General features: G+C 38.9%; 1 protein-coding gene across 1 annotated transcript in view; it reads right to left on the bottom strand.

Annotated features, from left to right (window-relative positions):
* The window catches only part of atad2b (ATPase family AAA domain containing 2B), a 206,247-nt gene that overhangs the window by 17,149 nt on the left and 175,566 nt on the right, over positions 1-13,532 (bottom strand). The window lies entirely within an intron of this gene.

Below are 13,532 nucleotides of genomic sequence, written 5' to 3'. Positions count from 1 at the left end.
CTAGTAATAACCTAGTAATATCTCGTCAATACTAAGTACACCATTTAAACAATCACAGTCTAGGTTCAAAAGAGAACACGAATCTTTGGGATAATGCCTTTTACAAAAGCTATCTGGAGTCAGATGTTCCAATCAATGAAATAAAATTGGAGGTGTGGGTTGTAGAGGTGCCCTGCCCTATAAAAAAGTCAGTCAGGTTACGAGCAGAACCCGCTCTTCTCAAGAAAGATTTATGTGTGTCATGCCTCTATCATAATAACTCTGAGTACTACAGAAGAACTGTAGAGATGCATGAAGCTGGAAAAAGCTACAAAAGCATTTCTAAAGACCAGAGTGATCATCAGCCACAGTAGGAGAATTTGTCCACAAATGGAGGAAACTCCATAGTATTGCTACTCTCCCAAGGAATGGGCATCCTGCAAAGATCACACCAACAGCACAATATGCAATGCTGAAGACAGTGAAAAAGAATCCAAAGGTAACAGCAAAGGACCTGCAAAAATCTCGACAACTTGCTAGTCTCTGTTCATAAGTCCACTATAAGAAAAACACTGAACAAGGATAGTGTTCATGGAAGGATACTATGGAGAAAACCACTACTCTCCCCAAAAAACGCATTGCTACACCTCTCAAGATTACAAAAGACCACCTGGATAGTCACAACACTTAGAACATAGAATATTACAGCACAGTACAGGCCTTCGGCCCACAACGTTGTGCCAACCCTTAAACCTAGACTCCCATATATCCCCCCAACTTAAATTCCTCCATATACCTGTCTAGTCGTCTCTTAAATTTCACTAGTGTATCTGCCTCCAGCATTGATTCAGGCTGTACATTCACAGAACATAGAATAGTACAGCACATTATAGGCCCTTCGGCCCACAAAGTTGTGCCAACCTTCAAACCCTGCCTCCCATATAACCCACCACCTTAAATTCCTCCATATACCTGTCTAGTAGTTTCTTAAACTTCACGAGTGTATCTGCCTCCACCACTGACTCAGGCAGTGCATTCCACACACCAACCACTTGAGTAAAAAACCTTCCTCTAATATCCCCTTGAACTTCCCACCCCTTACCTTAAAACCATGTCCTCTTGTATTGAGCAGTGGTGCCCTGGGGAGGAGGCGTTGGCTATCCACTCTATCTATTCCTCTTATTATCTTGTACACCTCTATCATGTCTCCTTTCATCCTCCCTCTCTCCAAAGAATTAAGCCCTAGCTCCCTTAATCTCTGACCATAATGCATACTCTCTAAACCAGGCAGCATCCTGGTAAATCTCCTCTGTACCCTTTCCAATGCTTCCACACCCTTCCTACAGTGAGGCGACCAGAACTGGACACAGTACTCCAAGTGCGGCCTAACCAGAGTTTTATACAGCTGCATCATTACCTCACGACTCTTAAACTCTATCCCTCGACTTATGAAAGTTAACACCCCATAAGCTTTCTTAACTACCCTATCTACCTGTGAGGCAACTTTCAGGGATCTGTGGACATGTACCCCCAGATCCCTCTGCTCCTCCACACTACCAAGTATCCTACCATTTACTTTGTACTCTGCCTTGGAGTTTGTCCATCCAAAGTGTACCACCTCACACTTCTCTGGGTTGAACTCCATCTGCCACTTCTCAGCCCACTTCTGCGTCCTATCAATATCTCTCTGCAATCTTCGACAATCCTGTACACTATCCACAACACCACCAAACATTGTGTCATCTGCAAACTTGCCAACCCACCCTTCTACCCCCACATCCAGGTCGTTAATAAAAATCATGAAAAGTAGAGGTCCCAGAACCAAATCTTGTGGGACACCACTAGTCACAACCCTCCAATCCATATGTACTCCCTCCATCACAACCCTTTGTTTCTGCAGGCAAGCCAATTCTGAATCCACCTGGCCAAACTTCCCTGGATCACATGCCTTCTGACTTTCTGAATAAGCCTACCGTGTGGAACCTTGTCAAATGCCTTACTAAAATCCATGTAGATCACATCCACTGCACTACCCTCATCTATATGCCTGGTCACCTCCTCAAAGAACTCTATCAGGCTTGTTAGACATGATCTGCCCTTCACAAAGCCATGCTGACTGTCCCTGATCAGACCATGTTTCTCTGAATGCCCACAGATCCTATTTCTAAGAACCTTTTCCAACAGCTTTCCCACCACAGATGTACAGCTCACTGGTCTATAATTAGCCAGACTATCCCTACTACCTTTTTTGAACACGAGGACGACATTCGCCTCCATTCAATCCCCCGGTACCATTCTCATGGACAACAAGGACATAAAGATCCTAGCCAGAGGCTCAGCAAACTCTTCTCTCGTCTCGTGGAGCAGCCTGGGGAATATTCCGTCAAGCCCCAGAGATTTATCCGTCCTAATGTATTTTAACAAATCCAACACCTCCTCTCCCTTAATATCAACATGCTCCAGAACATCAACCTCACTCTTATTGCCCTCACCATCATCAAGTTCCCTCTCATTGGTATTCATTGAGGACATCGCTCACTTCCATAGCCTCCAGGCACATCTTCCCACTTTTATCTCTAATTGGTCCTACCTTCACTCCTGTCATCCTTTTTTTCTTCACATGATTGAATAATGCCTTGGGGTTTTCCTTTACCCTACTCACCAAGGCCTTCTCATGCACCCTTCTTGCTCTCCTCAGCCCCTTCTTAAGCTCCTTTCTTGCTACCCTATATTCCTCAATAGACCCATCTGATCCTTGCTTCCTAAACCTCATGTATGCTGCCTTCTTCCACCGGACTAGATTTTCCACCTCACTTGTCACCCATGGTTCCTTCACCCTACCATTCTTTATCTTCCTCACCGGGACAAATTTATCCCTAACATCCTGCAAGAGATCCCTAACCATCGACCACATGTCCATAGTATATTTCCCTGCAAAAACATCATCCCAATTCACACCTGCAAGTTCTAGCCTTATAGCCTCATAATTTGCCCTTCCCAATTAAAAATCTTCCTGTTCTCTCTGATTCTATCCTTTTCCATGATAATGCTAAAGGCCAGGGAGCAGTGGTCATATATAATAGTATCCCTGACTAGTAATGCCACCCCTCCTCCCCTTTTTAAGGCACTGAAATCCAGGAATATTGAGAATCTATTCCGGCCCTGGTGCCAGCCAATTCTCTGTAATGGCCACTACATCTTAATTCCATGTATGTATCCAAGCTCTCAATTTATCACCTTTGTTCCTGATGCTTCCTGCATTGAAGTACACGCACTTTAGCCCTTTATTCTGCTTCTCTTTCCTCAAAGCCTCTCTATATGCTAGTTCTGCCTTTACTCCATGTACTTCTTCCACTGCTCTATTGCTCTGAGTCCCAACCCCCTTGCAAATTAGTTTAAACCCTCCCGAACAATGCTAGAACCATGCTTCTGGGACAATGTTCTGTGGACAGACAAGACAAAAGTTGAACCGCTATGTTTGGAGCTAAAAAGGCACTGCACACCAACACTAAAACCTCATCCCAAATGCGAAGCATGGTGGAAGAAGCATCATGATTTTGGGCTGCTTTTCTGACTCAGGGCCTGGACAGCTTGCATTTTACAGAAAAATGTCATGGTAGCGGTCTATTGCCTGAACCTAAATAGAAGTTTTGGATGACGCAACAAGACAATGATCCAAAACACTAAAGTAAATCAACAACAGAATGGTTTAAAAAGAAGAAAATTCATGTTTTGGAATGACCAAGTCAGAGTCCAGATATCCCAGAAATATCAATATACTGAAACAGTTTTGACTGGAGGAATGGTCCAAAGTTCCTCCTCCCCATTGTGCAAGTCTGATCAGCAGCTACAGGAAATGTTTGGTGAAAGTTGTTGCTGCTAAATGAGGCTCTGCCAGTTATTAAATACAAGGGTTCACAAACTTTTTCCAGCCTGGACTGTGAATGATTAAACAAGGTGTTCAATAAAGACATGAAAGGGACAATTGTTTGTGTGCTATTAGCTTAGTTAGATTGTGTTTGTCTATTATTGTGACTTAGACGAAGATCAGACCACATTTTATGAGTAATTAATGCAGAAAACCAGGTAATTGCAAAGGATTCCCAATTTTTTTCTTGCAACTGCATATGCATTGTGCCAAGTTCCAAAAATACAAACTGAGTAATTGTATAACTACACAATACTGGTATGAATTACAAACAATCTAAGAGTGAGCCAAAAACGTTTCTATGCTCCCACTTTCTTTTTAAACTGAAACAAAATAAAACAGATCTATGATTGTAAAATCTGTTTCAACATTTGCTATCTAATAGTTACAAACAACCTTACAAGTTAACAATAAAATATGACCTTGTTTATGTAAATCTTCACAAAAGCACATTGATATGGTGTTACTGTATAATTGTTACAAGATAATTTAGTTTTCTTGTTTTAAAAAAAACATATTCCACAACTTGGGATGTTATTTTGTTGTATGCTGCAAAATTTCATTGTTTCACAATTTAGATTATATAACGGGCTTACTTAAAATCCCGTTGTAAGGGTATTTTAAGAAGGGCAGTAGCACCTTATTCTGAGGTTTACTTATATGACTTTTATTATCAGTAGGCAACAGCGTAACTGCTCTGATTCATTTTAAAATTGCTCAAATCTAGAGTCTCACAATGTCCAGTATTTGACAGAGGGTGTGTTAAAAAAGCAAAGTTCTAAGGTACCACCATCTCTGACCACATGATGGCACTGTAGAATAGATTTTGCTACAGGAATCTTTACTGGATCATGCCAGAATGCAGTCTACCTAAATGATTCTACTTCTCTCTGCATTCTGCAACTCCAAACATTCTTACATTATGATTTCCTGGAGAAATACTGCTGGTGAAATGGCAAAGGAAACAGAACACCTGGATGGTTAATGACTACCTTAGAACACAGAAAACCTACAGCACAATACAGGCCCTTCGGCCCACAGAGTTGTGCGGAGCATGTCCCTACCTTAAAATTACTAGGGTTACCCATAGCCCTCTATTTTTCTAAGTTCCATGCACCTATCCAAAAGTCCCTTAAAAGACCCTATCGTATCCGCCTCCACCACCGTCGCTGGCAGCCCATTCCACGCACTCACCACTCTCTGAGTAAAAAACTTACCCCCTGACATCTCCACTGTACCTACTTCCAAGCACCTTAAAACTGTGCCCTCTCGTGCGAGCCATTTCAGCCCTGGGAAAAAGCCTCTTACTATCCACACGATCAATGCTCCTCATCATCTTTTCTTTCTTTCTTTTTAAATCTTTTTATTAATTTTTCAAAATTATAAACTCAATAACAAAGTTGGTACAAAGAGATTGGAAAAATATTCATCAGCATATATAAAATGAATTTTAAGTGACATAGAAATAAAAGACTTCCAAACTCATAATGAGATTAAACATTAACAAAGAAATAAAAAGAAAAAAAAATATAAACAAAAAAAACCCAAAAGAAAAAGAAAAAAAAAACAAAAAAAAAGGCAAAACAGGGCTAGACCAACAACTTGTATCAGACAAGATCCATAATGTCGCTAACGCCGCTCCTCTCATCATATAATTTTAGAAAAAAGAATCGGAAAGGTCAGATTACATCATATGAAAATGTTGCATAAAAGGTTCCCAGGTATCTTCAAATTTAACCGAAGGGTCAAAAATATCACATAATTTTTTCTAAATTTAAACTTAATATAGTTTGAGAAAACCATTGGAATGTAGTTGGAGGATTAATTTCCTTCCAGTTCAACAAAATAGATCTTCTCGCCATTAGAGTAACAAAAGCTATCATTCGAGAGGCTGAAGAAGATAAAGATCTATGTTCCACCATTGGCAATCCAAAGATTGCCGTAATAGGATGGGGTTTTAAATCAAAGCATAGAACTGTTGAAATAATATCAAAAATGTCTTTCTAATATTTTTCCAAAAGAGGACAGGACCAAAACATATGAGTTAAAGAAGCCACTTCAGAGTGACATCTATCACAAGTAGGGTTTATATGGGAATAAAAATGAGCTAGTTTATCTTTGGACATATGAGCTCTGTGTACTACTTTAAATTGTATTAAAGTATGTTTAGCACATATAGAAGAAGAACTAACTAATTGAAAAATTTTATCCCATTTCTCTGTAGGCAGGGAAAGTTGAAGTTCCATTTCCCATCCATTTTTGATTTTATCAGATATATCTGGCTGTAATTTCATAATCATATCATAAATTATTGCCATTAATCCCTTCTGCAAAGGATTAAAACATAAAATTTTATCAAAAATGCCAGCAGGATTTGAAGTCCAAAAGGTAGGCAACGTAGTATTTAAAAAATTTCTTATTTGTAAGTATCTAAAAAAATGGGATCTAGGCAAATCAAATTTCTCAGATAACTGCTCAAGACATAAAGCAGTTATCCAAAAATAGATCACGAAAACATATTATGCCTTTCGTTTTCCATATCAAAAAGGCTTGGTCCATTACCAAGGGTTGGAAAAAGAAATTAGCTATAATAGGACTTGATAATATAAACTCATTCAGGCCAAAAAATTTACGAAATTGAAACCATATTCGCAATGTATGTTTAACTATAGGGTTAAAAATTTGTTTATTCACTTTAGATAGTGCAAAAGGCAGTGAAGCTCCAAAAATGGAGGCTAAAGAAAACCCTTGTACAGAATAGCCTTCAAGGTTTACCCAATGTGGGCTTGGAGTTATATTCCAATCTTGTGTCCAAACTATTAAGTATCAGATATTAATTGCCCAGTAGTAAAATCTTAGGACAGGCAATGCCAAATCACCCTCTTTCTTAGATTTCTGTAAGTATTTTTATTTACTTAATCTGGGATTTCTATTTCGCCATATATAAGAGGAAATATTAGAGTCAATAGTATCAAAAAAGATTTAGGAATAAAAATCGGTATTGCTTGAAATAAATATAAAAATTTGGGTAAAATAATCATTTTAAAAGCATTAATACGGCCAATCAATGATAGGGACAAAGGGGACCATTTAGTAATCAGTTGTTTAACCTGATTAATTAATGGTAAAAGGTTGAAATTGAATAGATCCTTATGTACCTTAGTAATTTTAACTTCCAAATAAGTAAAATAATCAGTAATTAGTCTAAATGGAGAATTTCTATAAATAGGAACTTGCATATTTGATGGAAACAGTTCACTCTTACTTAGGTTCAGTTTATAACCAGAAAAACTACTAAACTGACCAAGCAAAGTTAATACTGCCGGAATAGATTTTCCTGGGTTAGAAATATATAATAGTAATCATCTGCATATAGTGATAATTTATGAATCTCATTTCCACGGGTAATACCAAATATATTAGGGGAGTCACGAATGGAAATAGCTAGCGGCTGCAAGGCAATATCAAATAGTAATGGACTAAGAGGGCAACCCTGCCTAGTACCACGGAATAAATGAAAAAAAGGGGATCTTTGGTTGTTAGTAAATACCGAGGCCAAAGGGGTAAAATATATCAATTTAATCCAGGAAATGAATATCGGACTAAAATTAAATTTCTCAAGGGTATTGAATAAATATATCCATTCAACTCTATCAAAAGCTTTTTCAGCATCCAATGAAATGACACATTCTGGAATTTTGGGTGAAGGCGTATAAACGATATTCATTAATCTCCTAATATTAAAAAAAAGAGCAACAGTTTTTAATAAATCCAGTTTGATCAGCAGAAATAATTTGGGGCAATACATTCTCTAATCTTGCTGCCAATATGTTAGAAAAAATCTTAGAATCGACATTCAGCAGAGATATAGGTCTATAAGATGCACATTCAGTAGGATCCTAATCTTTTTTAAGAATTAGGGAAATAGAAGCTTGATAGAAAGATTGTGGTAATTTACCTATTGAAACTGCATCCCTGAAACCGCATCCCTAAAAACACTACATAGCCAAGGAGATACTGTAGTTCAGAAAAATTTTAAAAATTCTACTGTAAATCCATCTGGACCAGGTGCTTTACCTGAGTTCACTGAAAAAATAGCATTCTTTATTTCCTCTACTGTAATAGTACATCTAGTTTTGAATGTTCATTAGATAATTTTGGAATATTCAATTTCTTAAAAAATTCATGCATTATAGTGGAGTCATCAGGAAATTCTGATTGATAAAGGGAGGTATAAAATTCTTGAAAGGATTTATTAATCTCGACATGGTCAACTGTCAAAGTGCCATCTTGTTTACGAATTTTAAGAATCTGTCGTTTAACCGAGGCCGATTTCAATTGATTAGCTAAAAGTTTCCCAGTTTTATCACCATGTATATAAAATTGACTCTTAGTTTTGATTAATTGACTTTCAATTGAAGATGATAATAAGAGGTTAAGTTCCATTTGAAGTTCAACTCTCCGTTTATAAAGTTCTTGACTAGGAGCTATAGAATATTTCTTATCAACTTCTTTAATCTTGTCAACCAGTTTAAGTATTTCCTTATTAGTTCGCTTTTTTTAGTCCAGCAGTGTATGAAATAATTTGTCCACGAATATATGCTTTAAAAGTATCCCAGAGAATCCCACTGGAAATATCATCCGTGGAATTCATGGTAAAGAAAAACTTAATCTGTTCATCAATAAACCTAACGAAATCTGAATCTTGAAGCAAAGAGATATTAAATTCCATTGTCTAGAATTAGTAGATATATCCCTTAAGTTAATAAATAATTTCAACGGTGCATGATCAGAAACAGCAATAGAATCATATTCACAACCCGTAACAAAAGGAATTAATCGAGAGTCAATAAGAAAGTAGTCAATTCTTGAATAGTGCTGATGTACATGTGAAAAAAAAGAGAACTCTTTGTCATTCGGATGGAAGAATCTCCAAATTTCTGTGATTCCAGAGTTGGTCATAGAAGAGTTAATAACGGTAGCCGATTTATTCGGAAGTGCTTGATTAAACTTGGATCTATATATCAAAGGATTTAAACAACAATTAAAATCACCACCCATAATCAGCATATAGTCATTTAAGTTGGGAAGAGATGTGAGGAGATTCTTAAAAAAATCAGGACAGTCAACATTTGGGGCATAAACATTGAGCATAGCAACTTTTTTGTTAAATAGCAAGCCAGTAATCAACAAAAATCTGCCATTAGAGTCTGAAATCGTCTCATAGTGCATAAATGAAATTGACAAATCTATAAATATAGAAACGCCTTTTACTTTAGCTTGTGAATTTGCATGATACTGCTGCTCCTTCCAGAATCTAAAGAAACGTTGATTATCCTCTTTCCAGACATGAGTTTCTTGTACAAAAATAATAAGAGCATTCATCCTATGGAATACTTTAAAAATTTTCTTCCGTTTAATCGGGTGGTTTAAACCATTTGTATTCCAAGAAACTAAATTGATAGTCTTATCAATCATAATGAGCTCAAGTATAAAGTATGTAAAGGGTTAACCAGAGTAGAGACTCATGACCCTGGAAGAGGAAAAAAGGTCCAGAGAGGAACCAGAAGTTACGACATTTCAGACATTTTGGTAGTTTCTGGTCAGCCCGTTTAAAAAGAAAAAATGAAAAAGGAATAAAAGAAAAAATACCACCCACCTCCCACAAAACCCCAGAAAAAAGCCAGACAATGGCCAATGCTAAATCTAAGACTAAACCTACCCTCATCTTTCCGAAGGGCAACCCAACAGAAATATGTTTATCAAAAAAAGACACCACCCTTATGGAAAAAAGTAAAAACTAGCAATAACAAAATCTTAAAACGATTAAAAGTATCGAATAGTTCCTTGCTACTCATATTTCAAAGAACATTAAATGTTAAATCATATTACTATATTAATTTTTCAAATATAAATGATCAGAAATGACGTGAGAAACAGCAAGGATTCTGGGGAGAAGAAAAAAAAATCCCCCATTTTAAAATATAATACTTTAGTAACATTTCAAAAAGAAAACAAGCATTAAACTTATAACTAAATAACTACCCAAAGGTATTAAGAGTAAGATACACAGGATCACTAACAGAAAAGCCTAATATCGTTTAACTATATAAAATGAACCTACACTACCAGATCGAAAAAACAAAACCTCGAACTAAACAATCAGAGACGAGAGAAAAAAAACAAACAATACATTGATTAATCCTCCGTAAAGGGAGGCAGATCATCGAGAAAACTTTGGGCTTCCATCGGATTTTTAAACAGGCTACGCGAGTTATCCGGCATAACCACTCTCAGACGGGCTGGAAACAGTCGCGCTATTTTATAGCCCCGAAAATAGAGTTCTGCCATCTGAGGTTTAAAAGCCATCCGTTTTTTCAGTACATCTTGGTTGTAGTCTTCAATAATTCTGAACTTGAAATCTTGAAATTCGATCATACCTTTCTTCCGAGCAGCTCGGATAACTCGTTCCTTCTCGTGGACATAATGAAACCAAATAATGATCGGTCTCGGTTTGGCCGATTTCTCCAGATTAAAACGGAATGAGCGATGAGCACGATCTAATATCGGTGGTTCTTCCAATATATCAGAGCCAAACACATCCATTAGCAATTTAGAAAAATATTTGGTAAGATCTCCCTTCTCAACATCCTCAGGAAAACCAATTAATCGCAAATTCTGTCGTCGGGAACGATTTTCAAGATCGATAGTCTTAGCTTGATAGCGTTCCAATTGCTGAGTTACCAAAGTTAAACATTTTTCAAGCGCTTCAATTCTTTTTTTTCTTTTATGGCCATCTTCATCTAATTCCGAAATTCGGACTTGATGTTGGTCGATTTCACGTCTGAATGTTCTTGATTCTTCTTTCTTCAAATTCAATGCTTCTTCAATTGCGGTGAGTCTTCGATTAACTGTATCTTCTAAAAGTTTCTTCATTAGTTCCATAGTTACCAGAGTTTCCTTCAAAGTTCCAGGATCACCATTTTTTTTCTGTTCCCGGCGGAACCTTTCCCTTCTTTAGCTTCTCGTGCTCTGGTATTCATTTTCAATAAGTAGAAGTCGTAGTTCAATAATATAGATCGTTTAGTGTAGGTATAGGGAAGGTAAGTAAGAGTGGTTACATGTAAGAAAGTAAAGGGTACGGAGCAACGCCCAAATGCAGCTCACTCCATGAGTCCCCTGCCGGAAAGTCCCCTCATCATTTTATACACCTCTATCAGGCCACCTCTCATCCTCTGTCGCTCCAAGAAGAAAAGCCCTAGTTTACTCAACCTGTTTTCATAAGGCATGCTGCCCAATCCAGGCAACATTCCTGTAAATCTCCTCTGCACCCTTTCTATGGTTTCCACATAGGGGTGTAGGGGTCAGGGAGGGGTAGCACCTCTGGTGGGGGAACATGTCGTGTCTTTCTCAGGGCGGTTTGTCCACCTTTGGTCCCCACCTGGAACTCAGCTCTCACCTGTGGCTCCCCGTAGCTGTTTGCATGTGACAGCGGCCACACCCCGGGCATCGGCTTCAACAAGCCGGCTAAACCAAGTGAGGGTAGCCGATGGGTCTCAAACCCTCGGTGAGACAGGGAGTTGCCTATCCCAGCATGTGAAGACAGACTCTGGCAGATTGAGCGAAAAGACCAATGGAAGGTCCAATGGTCAAGAAGGCGATCTCTGCAAGTGTTGTGGAACATATAGAGCAGGACAAGACACAGAAGACATCCTGGTCATCCACTGCGCCTAGTCCCATCTCCAGCTGTGTTGTCTTTTGCCTTGCCACTGGATCCAGATGGGAATTGGGAAGAGAAAGTGAGGCTGACGCTGCGCAACTCTCCCTCACCTAAATCCAAATCAAGCGCTAGTCTTGACAACATCATAGCCGACTGGTGGCGCAGTGACATCAGTGCCGGACTCCAGGAGCGAAGGTTCACGAGTTCGAATATAATTGAGCTGCTCCCAGGCACACTTTCCATCCGTGCCGGGTTGAGTGTCGAGCTAGCAACTCGACCTCGTAAAAAGTACTAATGGTGTCGAGGGCTTCATTGATAACGATGGACGAACCTTATGGTTTCCACATCCTTCCTGTAGCGAGGCAACCAGAACTGAGCACAGTACTCCAAGTGGGGTCTGACCAGGGTCCTATGTAGCTGCAATATTACCTCTCCTCTCCTAAATTCAATTCCACGATTGATGAAGGCCAATACGTGGTATGCCTTCTTAACCACAGAGTCAACCTGTGTAGCTGCTTTGAGCGTCCTATGGACTCGGACCCCAAGATCCCTCTGATCCTCCACACTGCCAAGAGTCTTACCATTAATACTATATTCTGCCATCATATTTGACCTACCAAAATAAACCACTTCACACTTATCTGGGTTGAAGTCCATCTGCCACTTCTCAGCCCAGTTTTGCATCCTATCAATGTCCCGCTGTAACCTCTGACAGCCCTCCACACTATCCACAACACCCCCTACCTTTGTGTCATCTGCAAATATACCAACCCATCCCTCCACTTCCTCATACAGGTCATTTATAAAAATCGCAAAGAGTAAGGGTCCCAGAACAGATCCCTGAGGCACACCACTGGTCACCGACCTCCATGCAGAATATGACCCATCCACAACCACTCTTTGCCTTCTGTTGGCAAGCCAATTCTGGATCCATAAAGCAATGTCCCCTTGGATCCCATGTCTCCTTACTTTCTCAATAAGCCTTTCATGGGATTCCTTATGAAATGCATTGCTGAAATCCATATACACTATATCTACTGCTTTCCCTTCATCAATGTGTTTAGTCACATCCTCAGAAAATTCAATCAGGCTCGTAAGGCACGACATGCCCTCGACAAAGCCATGCTATTTTCTCAATCAATGATATGCTGGCATTAAAATAAAATAGGTAACTGTGAATCAAATTTGAATCATTTCCAACACAGAAGGAGAAGAAGCAAAGAAAGATTGAATTAAGAAAGGTATTTAAAATGGCAAAGAAAAGTTAGTGATCTGTGGACAGGTTGTCATAGGTTACAATGGGACAGGGTGCAGAGTTGAGCTGAGAAATGGCGCATGGAGCTCAATCCAGAAAAGGGTGAAGTAATGCACTTTGGAAGATCAAACTTGATGGCAGAATACAAAGTTAATGATGTGATTCTTGACAGAGGGATCTTGAAGTCCACAACCATAGATCTCCCAAAGTTGCTGCACAAGTTGATAGGGTGGTTAAGAAAATGTACCTTAAGAAAGTTGACCTTCATTAAGATTGAATTCAAGAGCCACTAGGATGTTGCAGCTCTGTAAAACCCTAGTTAGAAACACATTTGGAATATTGTGTTCAGTTTCAGTTACCGCATTATAGCTTTAGGAAAGGTGGAGAGATTTACCCAAGCAAGTCTTGTGAGTTCAGTTTGAACGAGCTAGAGCTTCTTTTTTCCTTTGGAACAAAATAAGTTAAGGGGGTAGATCAAGTGGGAAACCAGACACCTTTTCCTAGAGTTGAAATAACTAATGCAAGGGGGCATAATGTGATTGGAGGAAAGTATGGGGGGGGGAGGGGACATTAAGGATATTTTTTTTGTGCAGAGTGGTAGGTACATGGCACATGCTGCAAAGGGTAGTGGTAAAGGCATTTCCACTATG

This window comes from Mobula birostris, chromosome 2, assembly GCF_030028105.1.
Source record: "Mobula birostris isolate sMobBir1 chromosome 2, sMobBir1.hap1, whole genome shotgun sequence".
Lineage (NCBI taxonomy): Eukaryota > Metazoa > Chordata > Chondrichthyes > Myliobatiformes > Myliobatidae > Mobula > Mobula birostris.
This window is presented reverse-complemented; position numbering and strand designations above follow the sequence as displayed.